Below are 22,385 nucleotides of genomic sequence, written 5' to 3'. Positions count from 1 at the left end.
TGGGGAAAACCTGCATAAAAACATAGTCCTTATAAGGACAGGCTTAAAGGGACGAAGAGCAAGAATGCTTTTTATCTTCCCCGTTATCTGTAAAGGACAGTGTAGGGATAAGGTGTTATTGAGCTATTAAAGCTCTGATCCTGGCAAGAGGATAACAGCAATAGCCGAGCCTCGGTTAGGACATCATTGCCGATGTTTAAGTAAAGGCAACTCTAAAAATTCGGACGATTCCTAGACCATTCCATAGTGGTCGAAAGACTGTCCAACTCAGTTTTCTCCCCACCACCGAGCAGAACCGCTCATATTCCAGGAAATATATGTGCGGTTCTGCCGAAAAACCCCTCACCGGGCCGTGCTGAAGAACACCCGCCCCGGAGACTCAAATTTGCTCCCTCAAGGCAAAAACCTTAAGAGAGCGAAACTCAACGTTCCAGGGGGGGGGATAACAGCAAAAGCCGAGCATCAGAACTTCATTGGCTACAGCATTGCCATCCATTACCCTCCAAGGTAATGTTATGATGCGGAGTAAGATCCCACGGATGAGTATTCGCAGGACCAAGTCGGAATCTCGGAGAAACGGTAGGCTCTACACCGTGGCAGGTTCCCCCACCATCGAGCAGAGCCACTCTTCTGCGTATCTAAGGGGTAACAGCAACAGTTATCCTCACAGGCTATGGCATTGCCCTCCAGGGGTATTAATCACCGCATCTCACGGTCGAATGCTTCTTCCCTCCTAGTCCTTATAAGGACTGGCTTAAACGAGCAAAGCAAGAATGCTTTTCATCTTCCCCATTATCTGTAGAAGACAGTGTAGGGATAATGTGTTATTGAGCTATTAAAGCTCTGATCATGGCAGGAGGATAACAGAAATAGCCGAGCCTCAGTTAGCACTTCATTGGCTTCGGCATTGCCATCCATTACTCTCCAGGGGTATTAATCACCGCATCTCATGGTCAACTGCTTCTTCCCTCCTAGTCCTTAAAAGAACCGGGAGATGGACTGAGTCCTTAACTCTTTATCCCGTCATCTGAATGAAAAAAATCTCTGTGGATGGGATGTTATTGAGCTAACGCTCTAGTCATGGCTAGGTAACGACAATAGCCGAGCCTCACTTAAAATTTCATTGGCTACAGCATTGCCATTTGTTACCCTGGAAGTCCTAAAAAGGACTGTTTTTTCTGCCTCTTCCCACCTATACTTTATCCTTATATAAGGACTGGCTTAAAGGGGCGAAGCAAGAATGCTTTTCTTCTTCCCCGTTATCTGTAGAGGACAGTGTAGGGATAAGGTGTTATTGAGCTATTAAAGCTCTGATCATGACAGGAGGGTAACAGCAATAGCCAAGCCTCATTTAGAACCTCATTGGCTACAACATTGCCATCCATTACCCGCCAAGGGATTGGATTGAAATAATCAATCACCATATGTTTAAGTAAAGGTGATATCTCAAAAAATCGGACGATCACTAGGCCACTCCATAGTGGGCGAAAGACCGTCCAAATCTCCGCGTTGGTTCTACTCAGTGAAACCCACCACCGAGCAGAACCACTCAAATTCCGAAGAAAATAATTCACCGACAAAGCCCCTCACCGGAGACTCAAATTGCTCCCTTAAGGCAAAAACTTCAAGAGAGCAAACTCTCGAAATTCATTATCCAAGGGGGTAACAGCAACAGCCGAACCTCAGTTGAACTTCATTGGTTCAGCATTGCTATCCGTTACCCTATATGGGCATCTCATATAAAAACATTCACCGTATGTTTAAGTAAAGGTGATATCTCAAAAATATCGGACGACCTCTAGGCCACTCATTCGTGGGCGAAGGACCGTCCAAATCTCCGCGTTGGTTCTACACAGTGAAACTCGACCACCGAGCAGAACCGCTCATTCCGAAGAAAATAATTCACAGGCAAGTACCCCTCAGCGGCCCGTGCCGGAGAACACTTTCCCCGGTGACTCAATTGCTCCCTTAGGGCAAAACCTAAGAGAGCGAACTCATTTACCCAGGATAACAGCAACAGCCGACCTCAGTTAAACTTCATTGGTTCAGCATTGCCATCCGTTACCCTATATGGGCATCTCATATAAAATCAATCACCGTATGTGTAAGTAAAGGTGATATCTCATAAATATCGGACGATCTCTAGGCCACACATTCATGGGCGAAACACCGTCCAAATCACCGCGTTGGTTCTACTCAGTGAAACTCGACCACCGAGCACAACCGCTCATTCTGAAGAAAATAATTCACAGGCAAGTACCCCTCAGCGGCCCGTGCCGGAGAACACTTTCCCCGGTGACTCAATTGCTCCCTTAGGGCAAAATCTAAGAGAGCGAACTCATTACCAAGGATAACAGCAACAGCCGAACCTCAGTTAAACTTCATTGGTTCAGCATTGCCATCCGTTACCCTATATATGGGCATCTCATATAAAATCAATCACCGTATGTGTAAGTAAAGGTGATATCTCAAAAATATCGGACGTCTCTAGGTCACTCATTCGTGGGCGAAAGACCGTCCAAATCTCCGCGTTGGTTCTACACAGTGAAACTCGACCACCGAGCAGAACCGCTCATTCCGAAGAAAATAATTCACAGGCAAGTACCCCTCAGCGGCCCGTGCCGGAGAACACTTTCCCCGGTGACTCAATTGCTCCCTTAGGGCAAAACCTAAGAGAGCGAACTCATTTACCCAGGATAACAGCAACAGCCGACCTCAGTTAAACTTCATTGGTTCAGCATTGCCATCCGTTACCCTATATGGGCATCTCATATAAAATCAATCACCGTATGTGTAAGTAAAGGTGATATCTCATAAATATCGGACGATCTCTAGGCCACACATTCATGGGCGAAACACCGTCCAAATCACCGCGTTGGTTCTACTCAGTGAAACTCGACCACCGAGCACAACCGCTCATTCTGAAGAAAATAATTCACAGGCAAGTACCCCTCAGCGGCCCGTGCCGGAGAACACTTTCCCCGGTGACTCAATTGCTCCCTTAGGGCAAAATCTAAGAGAGCGAACTCATTACCAAGGATAACAGCAACAGCCGAACCTCAGTTAAACTTCATTGGTTCAGCATTGCCATCCGTTACCCTATATATGGGCATCTCATATAAAATCAATCACCGTATGTGTAAGTAAAGGTGATATCTCAAAAATATCGGACGATCTCTAGGTCACTCATTCGTGGGCGAAAGACCGTCCAAATCTCCGCGTTGGTTCTACACAGTGAAACTCGACCACCGAGCAGAACCGCTCATTCCGAAGAAAATAATTCACAGGCAAGTACCCCTCAGCGGCCCGTGCCGGAGAACACTTTCCCCGGTGACTCAATTGCTCCCTTAGGGCAAAACCTAAGAGAGCGAACTCATTTACCCAGGATAACAGCAACAGCCGACCTCAGTTAAACTTCATTGGTTCAGCATTGCCATCCGTTACCCTATATGGGCATCTCATATAAAATCAATCACCGTATGTGTAAGTAAAGGTGATATCTCATAAATATCGGACGATCTCTAGGCCACACATTCATGGGCGAAACACCGTCCAAATCACCGCGTTGGTTCTACTCAGTGAAACTCGACCACCGAGCACAACCGCTCATTCTGAAGAAAATAATTCACAGGCAAGTACCTCTCAGCGGCCCGTGCCGGAGAACACTTTCCCCGGTGACTCAATTGCTCCCTTAGGGCAAAACCTAAGAGAGCGAACTCATTAACCCAGGATAACAGCAACAGCCGAACCTCAGTTAAACTTCATTGGTTCAGCATTGCCATCCGTTACCCTATATATGGGCATCTCATATAAAATTAATCACCGTATGTGTAAGTAAAGGTGATATCTCAAAAATATCGGACGATCTCTAGGTCACTCATTCGTGGGCGAAAGACCGTCCAAATCTCCGCGTTGGTTCTACTCAGTGAAACGCGACCACCAAGCAGAAGCGCTCATTCCGAAGAAAATAATTCACCGGCAAGTACCCCTTGGTGTGCCGTGCCGGAGAACACTTTCCACGGAGACTCATTTGCTCCCTTAGGGCAAAACCTAAGAGAGCGAACTCATTAACCCAGGATAACAGCAACAGCTGAACCTCAGTTGAACTTCATTGGTTCAGCATTGACATCCGTTACCCTATATGGGCATCTCATATAAAAACATTCACCGTATGTTTAAGTAAAGGTGATATCTCAAAAATATCTGACGATCTCTAGGCCACTCATTCGTGGGCGAAAGATCGTCCAAATCACCGCGTTGGTTCTACTCAGTGAAACTCGACCACCGAGCAGAACCGCTCATTCCGAAGAAAATAATTCACCGGCAAGTACCACTCGGTGGGCTCGTGCCGGAGAACACTTTCCCCGGTAACTCAATTGCTCCCTCAGGGCAAAACCTAAGAGAGCGAACTCATTAACCCAGGATAACAACAACAGCCGAACCTCAGTTAAACTTCATTGGTTCAGCATTGCCATCCGTTACCCTTCTTGGGCATCTCATATGAAATCATCAATCACAGCATCACACGGTCGATTGATTTCCCCATCTAGCCTTATAAGGACTGGCTTAAAGGGGCGAAGCAAAAATGCTTTTCATATTCCCCGTTATCTGTAGAGGACAGTGTAGGATAAGGTGTTATTGAGCTATTAAATTAAAGCTCTGATCATGGCAGGAGGGTAACAGCAATAGCCGAGCCTCAGTTAGAACTTCATTGGCTACAGCATTGCCATCCATTACCCTCCAAGGGTATATTGGATTGAATGAATCAATCACCGCATCTCACGGTCGGTTGTTCGCTCTTTTCCCCCCTCTTTCCTCCAATTTATATCGAAGACGAATGTAGAAAACACTAATAAAAAAGTAATTACTGTATATTTACTTATATTATTGAAAAACGGCTAATGCATTAAAAAGTGTCGCTCCTCATACTTCAAAAGATCATGTTATGGATCCATTCATATTCTATAGAAAAAATCTAAATATGAACCAAAAGATATTAATAATAACGGGTTTACGAGAATATAAAGCTTGGGTGGCATTCCTTCCAAGTCACGAATTCTGCCTTGCAAACCTGTAAGTTACGAGCTCATGGGTGGTTGATAAAGTGTGCTTTAAAGTACAACACTCATTGATAAGAATCATCTACTAAGAAATACATCCTTAGAAAAATTGTATATCAAACATTTTTACCTTTTTTATATTAAATGTTATTTTTATTTATTGAAATATTCAAATTGGAATTCTCATTGAGTAAATCTGTTTAACGTCTTAAACTTTATAATCAAGCTATACTAAACAATTTGCTGAAAAATAAATGGATTATTTTATTTTTAGTGTTATGATGAAACAATGACACTCAACTTACAGTGATATTGCATTGTTGTACAGATATATTCCCTGGGAGTTAAATTAAAACAGTGAACATCAAAATTCCCCTAATAAATAGACATTATCGGATTAACAGTAGTGTCCATAGTAATAATTCAATCTTAAAATCATCAAGTTATGTTTGCCATCCTTAGTTACCGATAATTTTCTATTCTGCCTCTACGATGCTTGTGGGGATACGCGCTTCTATTCGCGTGCCAAAGACACGACCCGAGTTGCAACTAATTTCGGTAACGTGACGTGCTTTCAATAGATAAAGTGATCTAATTGCGCGACTTGTTAGGAGAAAGTGTAGTAGCTAAGTTTATAAGCATCTCCGTATTACGGAACGAGATCAACTCCCAGTTGTTTCCCCTGCAGGAAAACTTCGGTTATATCACGCTCATCATGATAACGCCCAGTTACCTCTAATGCCTCCAAATACCGGAAAGGATTGCAATAATTTCCCCAGAAACGGCGTGTTTAGACTGTACAATGATGCCGATGTCCATTTATTTTCACATGTGACACTCCCAAAGGGCCACACGGAAACATTCTCGAGATAATTTGCATACGGTTTCATTCAGACTTATTTGTCACATCACAAGACGGATAATTCACGATTCTAAGTGCATTAATATTTATTTGATTTAAAGTCAAAGGAGTGTGAGTGTCACTTATTTTAAATTTGAATAGAGCAGCTACATGAATTCGTAATGTTTAATTTAAAGAGAAAATGGTTTTAACTGAACTTGAGGAATGAATAAAATGGCAACCCTCTCTATGATTGAACAAACGCATGGGCTTTTCCTTGAGACATTCACAAACTGTGAAGTTTACTGAATCGTAGCACCGCCTGAGTTAATCCTAAATTTTAAATAAATTAATAAGAAATGTTGTTTATCTTTTTAAACACCATATTCATTTAAACATTTATTTTTATAACTATCTCCGTAACTAAATAAAAATAAATAATTGAACATCAGGAAGAAGGAAATCCACCGTAAGATGCGGTGATTAATTAATACTCTTGGAGGGTAATGGATGGCAATGCTGTAGCCAGTGAAGTTCTAACTGAGGCTCGGATTGCTGTTACCCTCCTGCTATGATCAGAGCTTTAATAGCTCAATAACACTTTATCCCTACACTGTCCTCTACAGATAACGGGGAAGATGAAAAGCATTCTTGCTTCGCCCCTTTAAGCTATTCCTTATGAGGATAAAAATAAATAAATAAAAATAAACCTTAAATGATTTGAGGCTTTTTGAAATGGTAGTGCTGTAGCCAATGAAGCTCTAACTGAGGCTCGGCAATTGCTAATATGAGTACGCTCTCTTAAGGTTTTTGCCTTAAGGGAGCAATTTGAGTCTCCGTGGAAATATTCTCCGGCACGGCCCGGTGAGGGGCTTTGTCGGTGAATGCTTTTCTTCGGAATTCCAGCGGTTCTGCTCCGTGGTGGTGGTGGTGGTGGTAGATGGAATGCCATCACTGAGTGGAGCCACCGCTGAGATGAACGGTCTTTCGCCTACGATTGAGTGGCCTAGGGATCGTCCGAATTTTTAGAGACGCCTTTACCTTTAAATAAGGCTTTAATAATAAAAGCAATGTTTCACATTGCTTTTATTATTGATTGTTAAAGCAGGAAACCTGTCAAAAATAGCATATAATAATAACGTTTTAATTCATAATTCATGTTGTTGCTTTGACAAAATTTCCAATTGAATAAATGCGATCCATTCTTAGTTTTAAATCAATGCCACTGTTGCCGTAGCATACAAGAATCATGGAAACGTTGAACTGGAGTAAGTTAATACGCAGGTATATTTCAACTTTCGGCTATAAGAGAGGGATTTTTACTAAACAACACTATTTTTCTTATCAAATCCATATCACAAATGCTAAAAACTTGCATTCCATTGTGAAATTTAATATTACTGCCACGAAGAATAGACCATGGAAGAATTGATCATTAGAATCAACACACAGAAACTTTTGTCGAAAACACGAGAATAGATACACACGATGCCGAAAAAAGTAGTGAGTCAGCAATGTTTCTCTAGAGAAACCTAAATGCACATAAAATTGCGTGTAAGCCTTTCTTTGGTCCTGATTGTATTTTTCATTTATCTAGAGCCTCTCTATCACTTCGTGGTAAGATAAATCGGATATTTTGGACCACTCTTCCTTCACTGTAAACATTAGTCAATGTAACACACTCTCTCTCTCTCGGAGTATTTCTTTTATTATTATTATTATTTTAATTTAGAACCATATTAGATACTGTCCATATAAACATATACTGATCGACTTTTCTTTCTTAAGAGATTAAGACTATCTAGATTAAGATAGTCTAGATTAAGATTAATCTACAATGATCTAGATTAAGAAGGATCTTAATCTAGATCCTTCTTCTCCTTCTCGCGTCCACCAGCTGTTTTCGGACAAATGACCAACACTGACTTGATGCTTAAGTTTTTCGCTTTCTAAGTATACTAGAGCTTTTGTTGCACAGTTCTTCTATCAGGACAACTGTGTATCACTGGCCAATCGGGTTCTCACTATCATTTCCTGATTTGGAAGGCCTTTTGCCCGTTTTCACACAGTCAAAGCAAATATTGTCTTCCTTAGCCTATTATTTATAACTGGTTCCTACCATCTATTAGCATTCCCGTGTTACTGATGAATTCACTTTAGCATGGGAATGTCGATAATATTCTGGATATTGTAGCTTAATCTTAGCTGTCATTAAAACTTGTAGCAAGGCTTATATGTTGGTCATACATAACTGGTAATTAACTTAAGGAATTTACAACGCATAAAACGGATATTAATTAAAGGAAACTTTAATGAATACCTTCAATATTTCGGCATCTTCAGGAACATACAAACATGGTATGTGCACGCAGGCACTAACAAAAGCAAATGAGGAAGAAGGTAAGAAACTAATATTGTTCCTAAAGTCCTAAATATTGAAGGTATTCATTAAAGTTTCCTTTAATTAATATCCATTTTATGTTGTAAATTCCCCTAGCGGGCTAATTGAGTTGTCTTGGCCGTTGGGCTGAAGTTCTCATGATGAAAGTCTCCCAAATTTCCTAGACACTCTAATCACTCGCCAGTCTGATGGATCTTTGGTTTTCTCTGTTTATAGAAAACCCACCCATACAGGCAGATACATTCATCAGCAATCCCCCCCCTCACAACAATATGGGGTTATTAAAACACTATATAACAGGAAAAAATTAATCTGCTCAGATGACGATGCCTTAACCACTGAACTAAACCACATCCTCAACACTTTCTTAGCCAATGGCTACAACAACCCCACCAAAAATACTAAATCCAGTAAACCGCAACTCTCCCCTTCACAATAAGGATTACACTAAATCTATCACCATCCCCTACATCCGGGGCACCTCTAAGAAAATAACCAATATTCTCAAAATATATGACCTAACTTCTTGTTATAGACCATATAAAAAGTTGGTATCCCTTATCCACTCTATCAAAGACCAACCCTAGACCTACCTGGTGTATACCAGGTCCATTGCAGCTGTAAATTGTCCTACTTTGGCCAAACAGGCCGGACAGCGAATATAAGGATTTCAGAACACAAAGACTACATCTGGTTTCACCAGTACAGCCACTTTGGGCTTGCAGAACATGCCATAGATACCCGCCATAGAATTTGTTTGAAGAAAACAAACTAAAATAATACACCGCAGCAAGTTCAAGTACGAAAGACTATTCACAGAATCATCAGCAGCTCTAAAAAACGTTCCAAACCTCAACAAATTAGGGTGCATGACACTGCCCCAAATTTGGGAGACTTACATCATGAGAACTTCAGCCCAACGGCCAAAACAACCCAATTAGCACGCAAGGGGACATCATTAGGACTTTATGAACAATATTAGTTTCTTACCTTCTTCCTCGTTTGCTTTTGTAAGTGCTCGCGTGCACATACCATATTTGTATGTTCCTGAAGATGGCAACGTGACGTTACCGATATATTGAAGGTATTCTTAGAAGTTTCCTTTAATTAATATCCATTTTATGTTGTAAATTCCTTAAGTTAATTACCAGTTATGTCATTAAAACTGTATTTCCAATATTAAAAAAGAGCTGAATAAATCCCCACTTTTCCCAATATCTAGGCGAATGTTTATGGTTATTATTTTCCCCCTATTTATTCTAGATTACATCTTCCAGCTTACCTGGTTGGCCGAGTGGTTAGTGTGTTTACTCTCCAGTCATGTGGTCCGAATCCAGCATGGATGTTTATGATTGTTCTACTAACTCTGCGTGGAAAGGATTCTGCGATTCTACCACCTCTTCTTCTAGCTTCTTCGCTTCCAAACCTAATAAGGTATGGGAGTGACCATACGATATTTGACCTCAATTGAGATCAAATATGAATAACTGATTATAACTGCATCTTCTGCGCAGTCTCTTTGAAGATATAAAATAAAGTTTCGGAGTAAAGCTGAAGTTTAATAAATAAAACGCGATTACCTAGAATACACAAAGTTTTTAAAATTTTTTTGTGCTTTTGAATGTATTACAACATGAAATTTGATAAACATTCGTTAACTATAATTGTATTACTGATGTGATCTTGCCGCATATGAAATAATTACTTTATGAAGCCCAAAATCTTGCAGTGTAGAAAAGAAGTTGATCAACATGATCGATATTTGGCTTGATGAAAATAAGTCTGGACAAAATACACAAAACTGTGTTATTTCCATTAAAAGATGAAGGGAAAAAATACAGTTTATTCAGTTGACTTTCTTCATCTACTTTCTAAACCGAACCTCTGAATGCTCCTTTGATGAATTTTTCCCTTCTGTGCTGGTATGACGACTGCATCCCCCCCCCCCCTCTTGCTGATGACTCCTGAGACTCTATGAAGCACACTTCGGATCAAAAGACCACACATTTTACAGAGAAGATCAATAAGAGTGTAAAGAAATACGAATGAATGGCACCAGATGTCCCACGGTCTAAAGAGATTCAGGTCAAAGAAGACTCTTTTATATGCCTTTTCGTGCTTGTTAGAGAGGTCATTATTCGATATTGCTATCACAAACACGTGTTTCATATCGCATTTCCTTTTGCTGTAATAATATAAAAATCGCCTTAGATAAGTGCATAAAGGCAAAAAAAAAAAGGCTTTATTTTTGAATTCATTTTTTAATGTTATGGTTTTGTAAGCATTTTAATGCAGTCTCTTTCTCATTCCTCTTCTACATTCTCTTTGTGCGTGCGTGCGTGTGCGTGCGTGCGTGTGTGTGTGTGTGTGTGTGTGTGTGTGTGTGTGTGTGTGTGTGTGTGTGTGTGTGTGTGTGTGTGTGTGTGTGTGTGCGCGCGTGTCTTACGGGGGGGGCGTTTAATTTCTTTAATGTGGAAAATCTCAAGTTCCGTGGGAAAACACTATGAAAGCAGCTGTATGAAAGCAGCTACCTCACATTCAGCTGAAACGTCCTTAAAAAGTTCCTTAAGCCACTGCTGGGTTCAAACTTAGGTCTTCACATTCGAAAAGCAAACGTCGCGACGACCACATGACTGACCAACTGAAACTTTAATTTAAACCACTAAAGCAGACATCGAAAATGTGTCATCGTCGAGAATCGAGTTAACTTGATTTTGAGTTAACCTGCTAACGAACAATGTCAATAAGAGTCGTTGAAGATTGGGAATAGATAATACATATTTCAAGAATAATTTCACGTTTGCTACTTCGAGACATCACTGGAAGTACTTTCTCCATTTTTGGCTGAAGTCACACAAATATCAATGCGCATAACGGAATAGAATCCCTACGTGCGCGAAGGGATTCAAGATATTTGAGATTGTCTTCAGGGTGATCAATTTCATCACTCGGTGTGAGTCCCTGTCCGCTTACTGGAGGTCCGAAGCAGCTTGAAGAAATTCCATCTTGGTCTCTAGAGCAGGATTAGATCGGAAATAACTAAAAATGCAAAAACAAAAAATAAAATATAGAAAATCTTTCACTTGTGCATAGTACCAATGTGCTATAGGTTTACAACATTTCGTGGATTTGTCATATAAAAGGGAACATATATATATACAGAGGTAGATCACCTGATCGGCCTTTGGACTAAAAGCTTCAGACTGCCCGAATTTTATGAAAACTCATATTTTTTAGGAAATATTGGTATGCAGAAAAATAATCAAAAACACTTCATTGAAGACCATTCACAAAAGGTTTGCCGAAAAATCAATGAATCAAAAAACAGTTAACCCAAAAAGCAATTCATCGAAAGGCATTTCGTCGAATGGCAATTAAAAGACCATTTGTAACTTGTAAGACAATTTCCTTAAAAATGGAGATACTGATTTTTAATATCCTTAACATCCAGATAAATGAAATGGATGAACTATGCCAAGTACTATTAGGAGTTTCCGACGATGACATAATTGTAACTAATAACTGATAGCACCCTAAAAAGTAAGCAAGCCGAAAGTTTCATGACATGCAATAACCACCTCTTGGACCTTCTTTGGATAATGGATTGAGTCTTTGACTTTTCCATCCCTTTATCTGAGTTCTGGATTGGGAGTGAGAGGTTTAGTGTGGGTATTTTACCTGCTCTTTATATGCATTTCGTGCTGTATCAGCCTTCTCCTGCGATGAAGTATTTCGGCTTTGTATGTTTGAAGCGATCTGAGGGTTTTGTAGTCAGCTGCCTGTCGAATTAGCTGAGTTGGGTGATTATCTGTGACTGTGAAGAATTTTTCTGCAATGCCTGTCCAATGGGTCCTGATGTCTGGCACTTTAGCTTCTCGGTGTAGCTAGAGGTTTCTGATGAACTAACATTAAACATCATTCTTAGGCATCTGTTCTGGATCGTTTGTAATCTGTGGATGTTTCTTTTAGTCGTGCGTCCCCAGGCTGGTGAAGCGTAAGTTAGTTAAGGTGTTATCACTGATTTGTGGAGGAGAATTTTGTTGTTTATGTTTAGGAAGCCGTTCCTAAACATAAAACTATGGATACAGGCGTGCTATGGTCTGTTGAACTTTAGTGGAGATTTATTTATGTGTGTCTTGAAGTTCAGGCATTTATCAAGCTGAACTTCTAGATATTTGGCTGAGTAGTGCCAAGGGATGGTTTTTTCAAACATTTCTACGGTTCTGTTTTACGTCTGGTGAATAGTACTGTGGAGCTTTTTTCTGAGTTGATTGAGATACGCTATTTGTTGTACCAATTATCTAATTCGTTGATTGCTATCTGCAGTTTGTTTAAGGCCAGTTGTGGTCTTAGGGATCTGGCTATGATGATTCATCGGCGTAGAGGGGGGGGGGGGTAATGGATGGGGACAACTTGCGGAGATCTGCTATATATATGGGGAAGAGTAGTAGAGAGCCTTGAGGGACTCCAGCTGATTTTTCTTTCAGTGGATCTGATTCCATTGATTTTTATCCTAATTTTTGGTTGTTCACATATGATTGGATGAGTAAAACTAGTGGTCATGGGAAATTAGTCCATAATGCCAGATGTCGAATGCTTGAGTTATGTCCAGGAAGACTGCGCCAGAATGTTAGTGTCATTCACATCATTGGGTGATGTATTCAATTACTCTGTAGATTTGGAGAGTTGTGGAATGATGTGCTGTTTTCTAAAGCCGAAATGTTCGTCTTGTATGACGTGGTTGTTTTCTGCTTCCTCTTGAATCCGTGTGAGTATAGCGCGTTCGGCTATCTTGTTTACATATGATAGTAAGCTGATGGGTCGATAATTCTGTGGAAATTGTGTATTTTTTTTTCTTGTTTTGGAATTAGGAAGACAACTAGGAGTTTCCACCGTTATGGAAAGTAATTTAGCCGTAAGATGGCATTGGTAATGGTCACTAGATACATAATACCTTTACGTCGGAGTAGTTTGAGCACCTTGTTCGTGGTTCCCTTCGGATCCACCTTTTCGTTATTTATTTTTCTTATGATTTGATATATTTCTGCCGGCGATATGGGTTTGTTCTTGGATTGATGTTTGGGGATTTGAGTTAGCTTACGCAATTGGGGTGTGGATTTTTCATATGAAGTTTAAGTCTACTTTGGCATAATTTTGGCTTCATTGTCATTCGAAGCTATCGGAAAATGTTTCTGCTTTTTCTTCATCTTTATAGGCTATTCCACATTCACCTTGGATTGGAGGGAGTGTGTTGTGTTTTGAGCAATGCGACCTCATAATTTTCCATAATGATTGATCTTCTGTGTTTACATGATGTATCGTGTTGTTCCAAAATTGTTTTCAGTGGTCTTTTAGTGCATACCGAACCTGGTTCGTTTCTCTGTTAACTGCCTGTTTATCTGGGGGATCAAATTGTTCTATGATATTGTCATCGTAAATTGTTTTTTGTTTCTCGGATAAGTTGTTTTATGTCCTCTGGGAATCTGTTTGGCGGTGTGCACGTATGGATATATTTGTTACATGTGATATTGCTGTTAATATTTGTTTTTAAAAGGTTGTCGCTGGCTTTTCTATTTCTTCAGTGGATAGTATATGTGGTACTGAGCCAAGGTTTTCCTGGAAGACTGAGGGGAGTCGTTTCCAGTTAATTCAGATCTTGTATGGTGCCTAGTTGCAATATGATAGGGTTGTAATCATAACTGAAGTCATTAATTGCTTGTATTTGATAGCTGTGCGCTATTTTTTAGTATTGCTATATCGAGTACATCTGGATGGCTGGTTGCTCCATAATGTGTGGGTTCTGTGGGTCCTATTACTGTCATATTTCTCATAGTAGTATATGAATTGAGTCTTCTGCCGTTGATATTTGAGTTTTTACTGTTCCTGATTGAATGTTTAGCATTAAGATCTCCAGCTATGATGTAGCTCTACCTGTGTTCAGCAGCTCATCCAGGTCTGATACTAGGAGTTTTTTATTCGGGGTTTGTAAGCTGCGAAGATCATGATACTGTTTGTGTTTTCCATATGAATTTCTATTTCTGTTGTTTCCATGCGTGTTCTGTTTGGGGCTTGGCTATTGTGTTATGTTATGCTTCTTTTAATAAAGATAGCGGTGCCCTCCCCCTCCTCTTGCGTAGGTTCTGTCAGTATAGTGGTTGATTATGGTATGTAGTATAGTAGTTGATTATGGTCTTGCCACTTGGACTAGGTGTGTTTCGTTTATGAGAACGATGTCTGCTTGTGTCTCTGCTGGAAATTCCTGTAGCTCTCGTGTTTTGTTGGGTAGTCTGATGGCATTCCAGCTGACGATCTGTAACGAAGTGGGTTTTCTTTTGGTCTTATCTATTAAGGTTATTTCTGAGAACAGTGTGTGTGTCTTAGGATAATATCCTTGGCTTCTTGAATTGGGTTGGTTTACCGGAATTCTGCGAGCATTTCTTCTATGCAGCTTGTTATGTTGTGGAGGTTAGGTTTGTTCTTGACTCTGGGTCTTTTAGGTAGGTTGGTCTTGCTACTTCAGCGTACGTCCTTCCATTCGTTGTGGAGACCGTGGTTTGTTGGAAGTAACTGTGTTCTTGTAGGGATCTGTTGGATTGGAGTTGTGTCTTCTGGTTTGGGGGAAATGATGGGCAGCCCCTGTAGTTTGCAGGGTGTGGGCCTCTGCAGTTTGCACATTTTGTTGGTTGAATGCTTGGTTTTTGGCATTCAATCGTCACATGTTTGCCACCACATTTAACTCATCGGTAATCTGCTTTGCAACAGCATGCACAACTTTTGGGAGCGATGCCAAAAGTTGTGCATGCCCAACTTTTGGCAGCGATGACATTGCGTCGTTATTGATTTGTGTTTTAATGATTCAGTCTTTATGACTAAGTCACAGATAGTTTGGAGATCGTAAGATGTGTTACTGGTCTTTGCTGATTTCTACTAGTACTAGATGATATGGTGTTTTGTCGGCTCTGTGCATGCGGCTGACTTTAATAGATCTGAAGCCTCTGTTTTGGAGGTCTCACGTGATTTCATCTGTTGTAATTGATTCTGTTACCCCTCTGAGCACAACTTTGAGGTTCTTTTCACTATTGAGTTGAAATATGTGGTAGGATATGTTGCTATTATCCAGTAATTTAGCTACTATCTATTCTGTAATCGGTGGAAGTTTTTGGTTGGATGTGAATTCCTTCTTCTGTATTGGTGGCTTTGGTAAATGTTATTTCTAATGCTTGGAGTGAAGTTATTTTTATCTCTTATGATGACTGGGGATATTCTTTCATTTCAATTTGTAATATTATCAGTCTCCATTTCCACTGGTTTGGGTGTTTCTCTAGTAACGGAGATTTTCCTTCTTTTTTTTTTTAACTATTTGTAATTCCTCCTGTGTGTCAACTGTGTCCGATATAAGGTTGGCATTGGTTTGGGATTTTGCCGCATCCTCAGGATTTGGTGACTGGTCTGAGCTCTGTTGTTTAATGCTGTCACGTCTTCGTGGTTTTGGTCTTCAAAACTGACTTCTATGACGATTGTGTGTGTGTGTGTGTGTGTGTGTGTGTGTGTGTGTGTGTGTGTGTGTGTGTGTGTGTGTGTGTGTGTGTGTGTGTGTGTGTGTGTGTGTGTGTGTGTGTGTGTGTGTGTGTGTGTGTGTAGAGGGGGGGAAGCGTCTCATAAAGCTTCGTTTTTCCTGGCCTAATCTGATGAACTCCCGATATACGTCTTCGAATTTCGTTTCATCTATTAGTTTTTCCATGTCTGCATTTCTATCAATGTTGTTAGTTGTTAAGATTAAAAAGTTTTCCTTACCTGCGTTTATCGCAGTTGCTCTTCTAATGCAATTCACAGTTTAATCGTGCCAAAACCTATCAGTGTAATTACTATCATTTAGCACAATTCCTTTTACTAAACCATATTAATATTAATAGCATTTATTACGACCCAGTCAATAAGCATTCAATCAATCCCTTTCACTTGCGTAGCATATTTTTTCACAGTTTTATCAGGAAATAGAAAGAAACGCAAATCATTCCCTCATAAAGGTTCAGAATCAATGATCACCTCGAAGAACGCTACTGTCTATAAGGGTGAAGCATAATGCTTTTAATCCCTGCTATCTGATAGGTTACTGTGTAGGGAAAAATTTGTGAGCTACGTGCTCAGTCCGAGTTGGGCAAGTTATAGATCTTGAAGGGAACTAGGATGGCCTTAGGTCGTCTATATTTGCATAATTCCGATTCATCAAAATTTGCTGCTTGTTGGACTAATTCATTTGAATGTGAGGACGATTTTGAGAAGTACTTTACTGCGAGAGATTGCAGGAAAGAGTAGATATAAGGGATATTAGTGTCTCGATGAAGTTGAATATTACTAATGTACCATGGTGCATTTAAGATCATGCGTAAGCATTTGTTTTGCAGTCTTTGCAGTTTACGGATATTTGAGCTTGAAGTGTGGTTCCAGACGGGGGACGCATAAGTGATAATGGGACGAATCATAAACTGGTAGAGGAGCAATTTGATTTTAATATCTAGTTTGTTGTTCCTATTGATAAGAGGATAGAGCTGAGTGATAACTTTTGATGCCTTTGCACATAATTTGTATACGTGCTGAAGGTTAGTTTTCTATCTAGCAGTACGCCGAGATATTTGGCTTCTGTTTTCCAGGGAATCTTGATGTTAAATAGAGATGTCTTCTTTGGGAGATGTTGAATTTTTTGTGAACAGAAGCGCGCTGCTTTTTTGAGGATTTACTTGCAGTCTCCAAATGGAGAACCTGTGTTCCAGTTTCAGCAGGCTATCTTGTAGTTTCTTTGTAACAAGATGCGGTTTAAGAGATCTGGCCGGTATTGCTGTATCGTCGGCATAGAGAGCAATGATAGATGATATTATACTGTAATATTTACTCTTAGTAACTTAACATTGAATGAGGTGATCATAGTAGACCCGATGTCATCTATGATCACCTCCTTATCCTTATAAGGACTGGCTTAAAGGGGCGAAGCAAGAATGCTTTTCATCTTGCCCGTTATCTGTAGAGGACAGTGTAGGGATAAGGTATTATTGAGCTATTAAAGCTCTGATCATGGCAGGAGGGTAACAGCAATAGCCGAGCTCAGTTAGAACTTCACTGGCTACAACATTGCCATCCATTACCCTCCAAGGGTAATTTCTTCTTGCTCCTCTTGCACCTATGATCACCTCATAACATAACATAACATCACTGGCCAGAAGAGTGAAGCAAGATGCTTTTATTCCCCATTGTCTGATAGGGAAGATGAATTGAAGGAAAGATTTATGAGCTGTGAGCTCGCCCTGGGGGGGGGGGGGCACGGAGATTTATCATTGTTGCTAGTATTTAGGATGGCTTTTGGCCTCTTGTATTTGAAGAGGTCAGTTCGTCATAGTTTGCTGCCTGATTAACTAGATCGTTGGGGTGTGTAGAGATCTTTGAGAAGCAATTTTCTGCTGTAGTTAGTAGGAAGAAGTAGATATAAGGGATGTTTTTATATCTACGCAGTTGGACGTTCCTTACAAACCACGGTGCATCCAAGATCATACGCAAACACTTATTTTGCACTCTCTGTAGCCTGAGGATGTTGGTGTTGGATGTGTGGCTCCAGGCGAGAGATGCATATGTCACTATGGGGCGGATCGTCAGCAGGTAGAGGAGTACTTTGATTCTGGTATTTAGCTTGCTTTTTCTATTTATTAGAGGATAAAGTTGTGGGATGGTTTCAGATGCTTTCGCGCATAAGGCTTTGATATGTGGGTTGAACGTTTGTCTAGAATTACTCCAAGATATTTAGTTTCTGTTTGCCAGGGGATTTTGGTGTTGAATAGATAAAGATCCCCCTTGGAAAACCTACTAAAACCCCTAGTTTTATTAGGTTTTCTTGCAGTTCTTTAGTGACGAGATGTGGTTGTAAAGATCTTGCAAGTACTGCTGTGTCATTCGCATAGAGTGCTAAGATGGCTGACGTTGGGTTGTGTAGGATGTCTGCCATATATATCAAGAATAAGATCGGTGCCAGTAGGGAACCTTGGGGAACTCCCGCAGAGATCCGTCGCTAACTTGAAACTGTACCATTTATTTTGACTTGTATGTGTCTGTCCTGGAATTAAGATTTAATTAGGTGGACGATTCTTGATGGTATGCCTGCTGAGATGAGTTTGTGTAGTAATCCTAAGTGCCATATTATCTTATCAAAAGCTTTTGCTATATCGAGGGAAACTGCTCCAGTGTGCTGGGCCAATTGTAGCCGGTGGTGATGTACTCAATTATCCTATGAATCTGTTGAGTAGTACTGTGATATTGTCTAAAGCCAAATTGTTAAATATATTTCCTTTGGAAATATATTTAACTCGTTTACTGAGGTTTGGAGTTTGGACAGGATGATTTTTTCGGCAATTTTGCCTAAGTTTGAGATTAGGGTGATGGGTCGATAGCTTTCAGGCAGGTGTGGATCTTTACCTGGTTTATGCACTGGGACCACATCTGCGATTTTCCAATAGCTGGGGAAATAGTTAAATCGGAACATGGCGTTGATTATGGTGGTGAGATGTACCACAGCTCTTCGGGGCAGCAGTTTAATTATTCTATTTGTTATGTCAATTTGGGCCAGGGGCTTTTTTTTTTTAATTCTTTAGCTTCTTTAGAACTTCATAGATTTCCGCCGGTGAGGTGTTTGCAGGTTTGTTGTTGCAGGTGTCGATGAGTTTTAGTGCTTGTCTGACATGGAGGTGGAATTTATAGACATGCTTGATGTCCAAGTTGTCGTATGTAGGGTTACACTGTTTTTCTAGGTTCTTTGCTATCTCTTCAGCGTTTTCTGCTTCCGTGTGTACTAGTCTTGTCTGATTTGAGTGGGGGAAGAGATTTGTTTTTGTTTCTGAGGCTTCTTAATATGTTCCAAATGGAGTGTTCGCCGGGTGATATAGAGGCTAGTTTGGCTTCCCATGTTTCGTTCCTGTGAGCTTTAAATGCTTCTCTAACTTCATTGTTCATTTTGTTGATGATCTTTTTGTCATGAGGTGCACAGGTATTGTGGTACCTTTTCCATGCTTTTTTTTCCCTAATTAAATCCATAATGTCTTCGGGTAATCTGTTTGGCTTAAGAGTGGTTTTGGTAGAGGTGACAACCTTTATGGCTGTGTTGATTTGCTGGGTCAGGCTTTTGACAGCATTTTCAATTTCTTTTATGAATCTGATGTGAGGTACAGGTCAAACGTGTTCTGATAGTACTTCTGGTAGTGTTTTCCATGAGATGGAGTGGGGGGGAGGCAGCAGTTCTTGCTTTCCCAACTGGAGCAGGATTGGATTGTGATCGGATGTCACAATCCAATCGATCAGATGTCACTCGTTTAAAGAGTCTAGGTTATATTGTAGTTTAATATTTTGTAGGATAGCAATGCCAAGTATGTCGGCTGTTCATACGTACTATGATGTGTTGGTTCTGTGGGGCCTACCACCACTGCATAGTTTGAACTAGAGTAGCTGAAGAGGGTGTAGCCGTTTCTGTTGGTGGTTTTGCTGTTCCATGCAGGGTGTTTCGCATTTAGGTCACCGGCAATGATGACTTGCTCTTCATTTCCCAGGACGGCATCCAGATCTGAATGTAGTAGATTCTTTGACGGAGGGTTGTAAGCTGCATAAAGTGTTAGTTTCCCAGCTGAGGTAGTGGGTACTGCTATTCCTGTGAGCTCTAGATTTCTGGTTGAGGAGCGGGTTACAGAGTGGTGATCAATGTGGATTTTTATGAAAATGGCGGTGCCATCTCCTCTGTAGTTTATTCTGTCGTTTCTGTGGAGGAGGTAACCTCTATCTTTGGTGTTGTCTGCTGGTCTTAAGTGGGATTCATTTATTAGGATGATGCCTAGGTTGTATCTCAATGCGAATTCTTGGAGTTCCAAAATCTTTTTTCTAAGTCCGTTGGCGTTCCAAGCGATGATCTGTTGGGAAACTGGGGTGCTTTTGTTTTTATGCATTTATGAGAGCTGCTAGGATGGATTGTGTTTCTTGTAGAAATCGTTTTCTGGAGTCCGGTGTGGGGGGTTAGATTTTCTGAAGTCTTGCAGCATATTTGTGAGGGAGTTTGTGATGACGGCTGCTAGATTTGGGTGGTATTGTTCATGAGTGGCCTTCGTTCAGCGGACTACATCTACGTAGATCTTCGTCTGCCGTTTGTGGTTTGCTTCGATCTGGGCTTCTGGTTGCGGCAGTTGATTCTGTATCGTGTTTTATCGACCTCTGGTGGATTGAGGAGCTGGGGCTACTGCTACTGGTTTTTGTAGATTAGTAGAGCGAGCAGATCGTCTGTTTTTTGGGTGTTGTATACATCCTTTGTAGTTTGCTGGATGCGAGCCCCCGCAGTTTGCACATTTAGCCGGGGTGGATTTTGGCTTGGTGCAGGTGTTGGGAAACTGAGGGTGGCTCTCACTGCATTTTAAGCACTTGTATTCTGCTCTACATAATCTCTGGGCATGACCATACTTTTTTTTGGCACATGTGGCACTGTCCTGGTGAGGTCATTTTTCTTAGTGGGCTGATTTTTAGCCTGCAAATTGATGTCAGGTCATATATGTTTTTGTATTCCTGGTGGATCTCTACTAAGACGAGTGGCATCGAACTTTTGTCTGCTCTGGTCATTCTTCTGACCTTGATGGGTGGTATGTCTTGGTAGCAGAGATCGGCGGCTATGTCTTCTGTATGTATGTGCTCTGATACTCCACGGAGAACCACCTTCAGGCTCCTCTCGGAATCGAGGGTGAAGGTGTGGTATTGTACACCTTTATTGTCTAGCTCCTTTGTGAGTCTGCGGTAGTCCATTATAGTGGCAGGGTGAATTTTGATGTCATCATCTAAATTCTTTGCTGTAGTGTATGCTATCTGTAGACTAGTCATAGTAGCCCATAGTTCCGTCCACCTGTTCTTTCTCTTAAGATAATTGGGCGCAATTTCTCTTTGGTGGAGGCAGGGGGTCAGAATTGTGTCCGTCTTCCTCCATACCTTCATCTGTGGGTGGTTCTGTCGTCTGTGTTTTGCGTTTTTTCCGCGGGTGGGTCTCTCCTTGTTCCTGGGGGGGGGGGATTGGAGACCACCAAAAAATACAGTTTTTTTTCTGTATTAGCAGTATCCTCGCTTTCCTCATCGTCCCTCGTTGTGGAGTACAGGTTCAAGTAGCACCTGGCCATTCCACTTCAATTTCTTTTAGTAATTTTTTAGTAGGCTTAGCGCCAGTCCTTTGTCTAGTGTTTCTATTAGGGCGTCAGTGTCTATTTCGGTCGTAATTACTTCTAGTAGGTTTTGATGGGGGTTGGTCAATTACTGAGCCTGAAAATTAGTAGCGAAACCTTACCTTCGCTGAACGAATCTCAATCAAAATCCACTCCTTTGTATCGAATACACCTTATCGAATACATCGAATGGCAATTCTATAGCCAATGAAGTTCTAACTGAGGCTCGGCTATTGCTGTTACCCTCCTGCCATGATCAGAGCTTTAATTGCTCAATAACACCTTATCCACACACTGTCCTCTACAGATAACGGGGAAGATGAAAAGCATTCTTGCTTCGCCCCTTTAAGCCAGTCCTTATAAGGACTATAAGGTATGGGAGAGGATTGAGGGAACAATGGACCGTGAGATGCGGTGATTGATTTATACAATCCAATACCCTTGGAGGGTAATGAATGGCAGTGCTGTAGCCAATGAAGTTCTAACTGAGGCTCGGCTATTGTTGCTACCCTCCAGCCACGATCAGAGCTTTAATTGCTCAATAACACCTTATCCATACACTGTCGTCTACAGATAACGGGGAAGATGAAAAGCAGTCTTGCTTCGCCCCTTTAAGCCAGTCCTTATAAGGATAAAGGTATGGGAGAGGAGGAAGGAATCAATCGACCGTGAGATGCGGCGATTGATTCATTCAATCCAATACTCTTGGAGTGTAACTAATGGCAATGTTGTAGCCAATGAAGTTCTAACTGAGGCTCTGCTTTTGCTGTTACCCTCCTGCCATGATCAGAGCATTAATTGCTCAATAACACCTTATCCCTACAATGTCCTCTACAGATAACGGGGAAGATAAAAAGCATTCT

The 22,385-nt window shown here is 41.0% G+C and overlaps 1 pseudogene; it reads left to right on the top strand.

Annotated features, from left to right (window-relative positions):
• Window positions 1-6,625: 6,625 nt before the first annotated feature.
• Window positions 6,626-6,746, top strand: LOC150107014 (U4 spliceosomal RNA; annotated as a pseudogene).
• The last annotated feature ends 15,639 nt before the right edge of the window (window positions 6,747-22,385 follow it).

Source organism: Typopeltis vanoorti, chromosome 5, assembly GCF_054136105.1.
Source record: "Typopeltis vanoorti isolate ZY-2024b chromosome 5, IOZ_Tvanoo_1.0, whole genome shotgun sequence".
Taxonomy (NCBI): Eukaryota; Metazoa; Arthropoda; class Arachnida; order Uropygi; family Thelyphonidae; genus Typopeltis; species Typopeltis vanoorti.
Note: the sequence above shows the minus strand (reverse complement) of the source record. Positions and strands in the feature narration are given on the sequence as shown.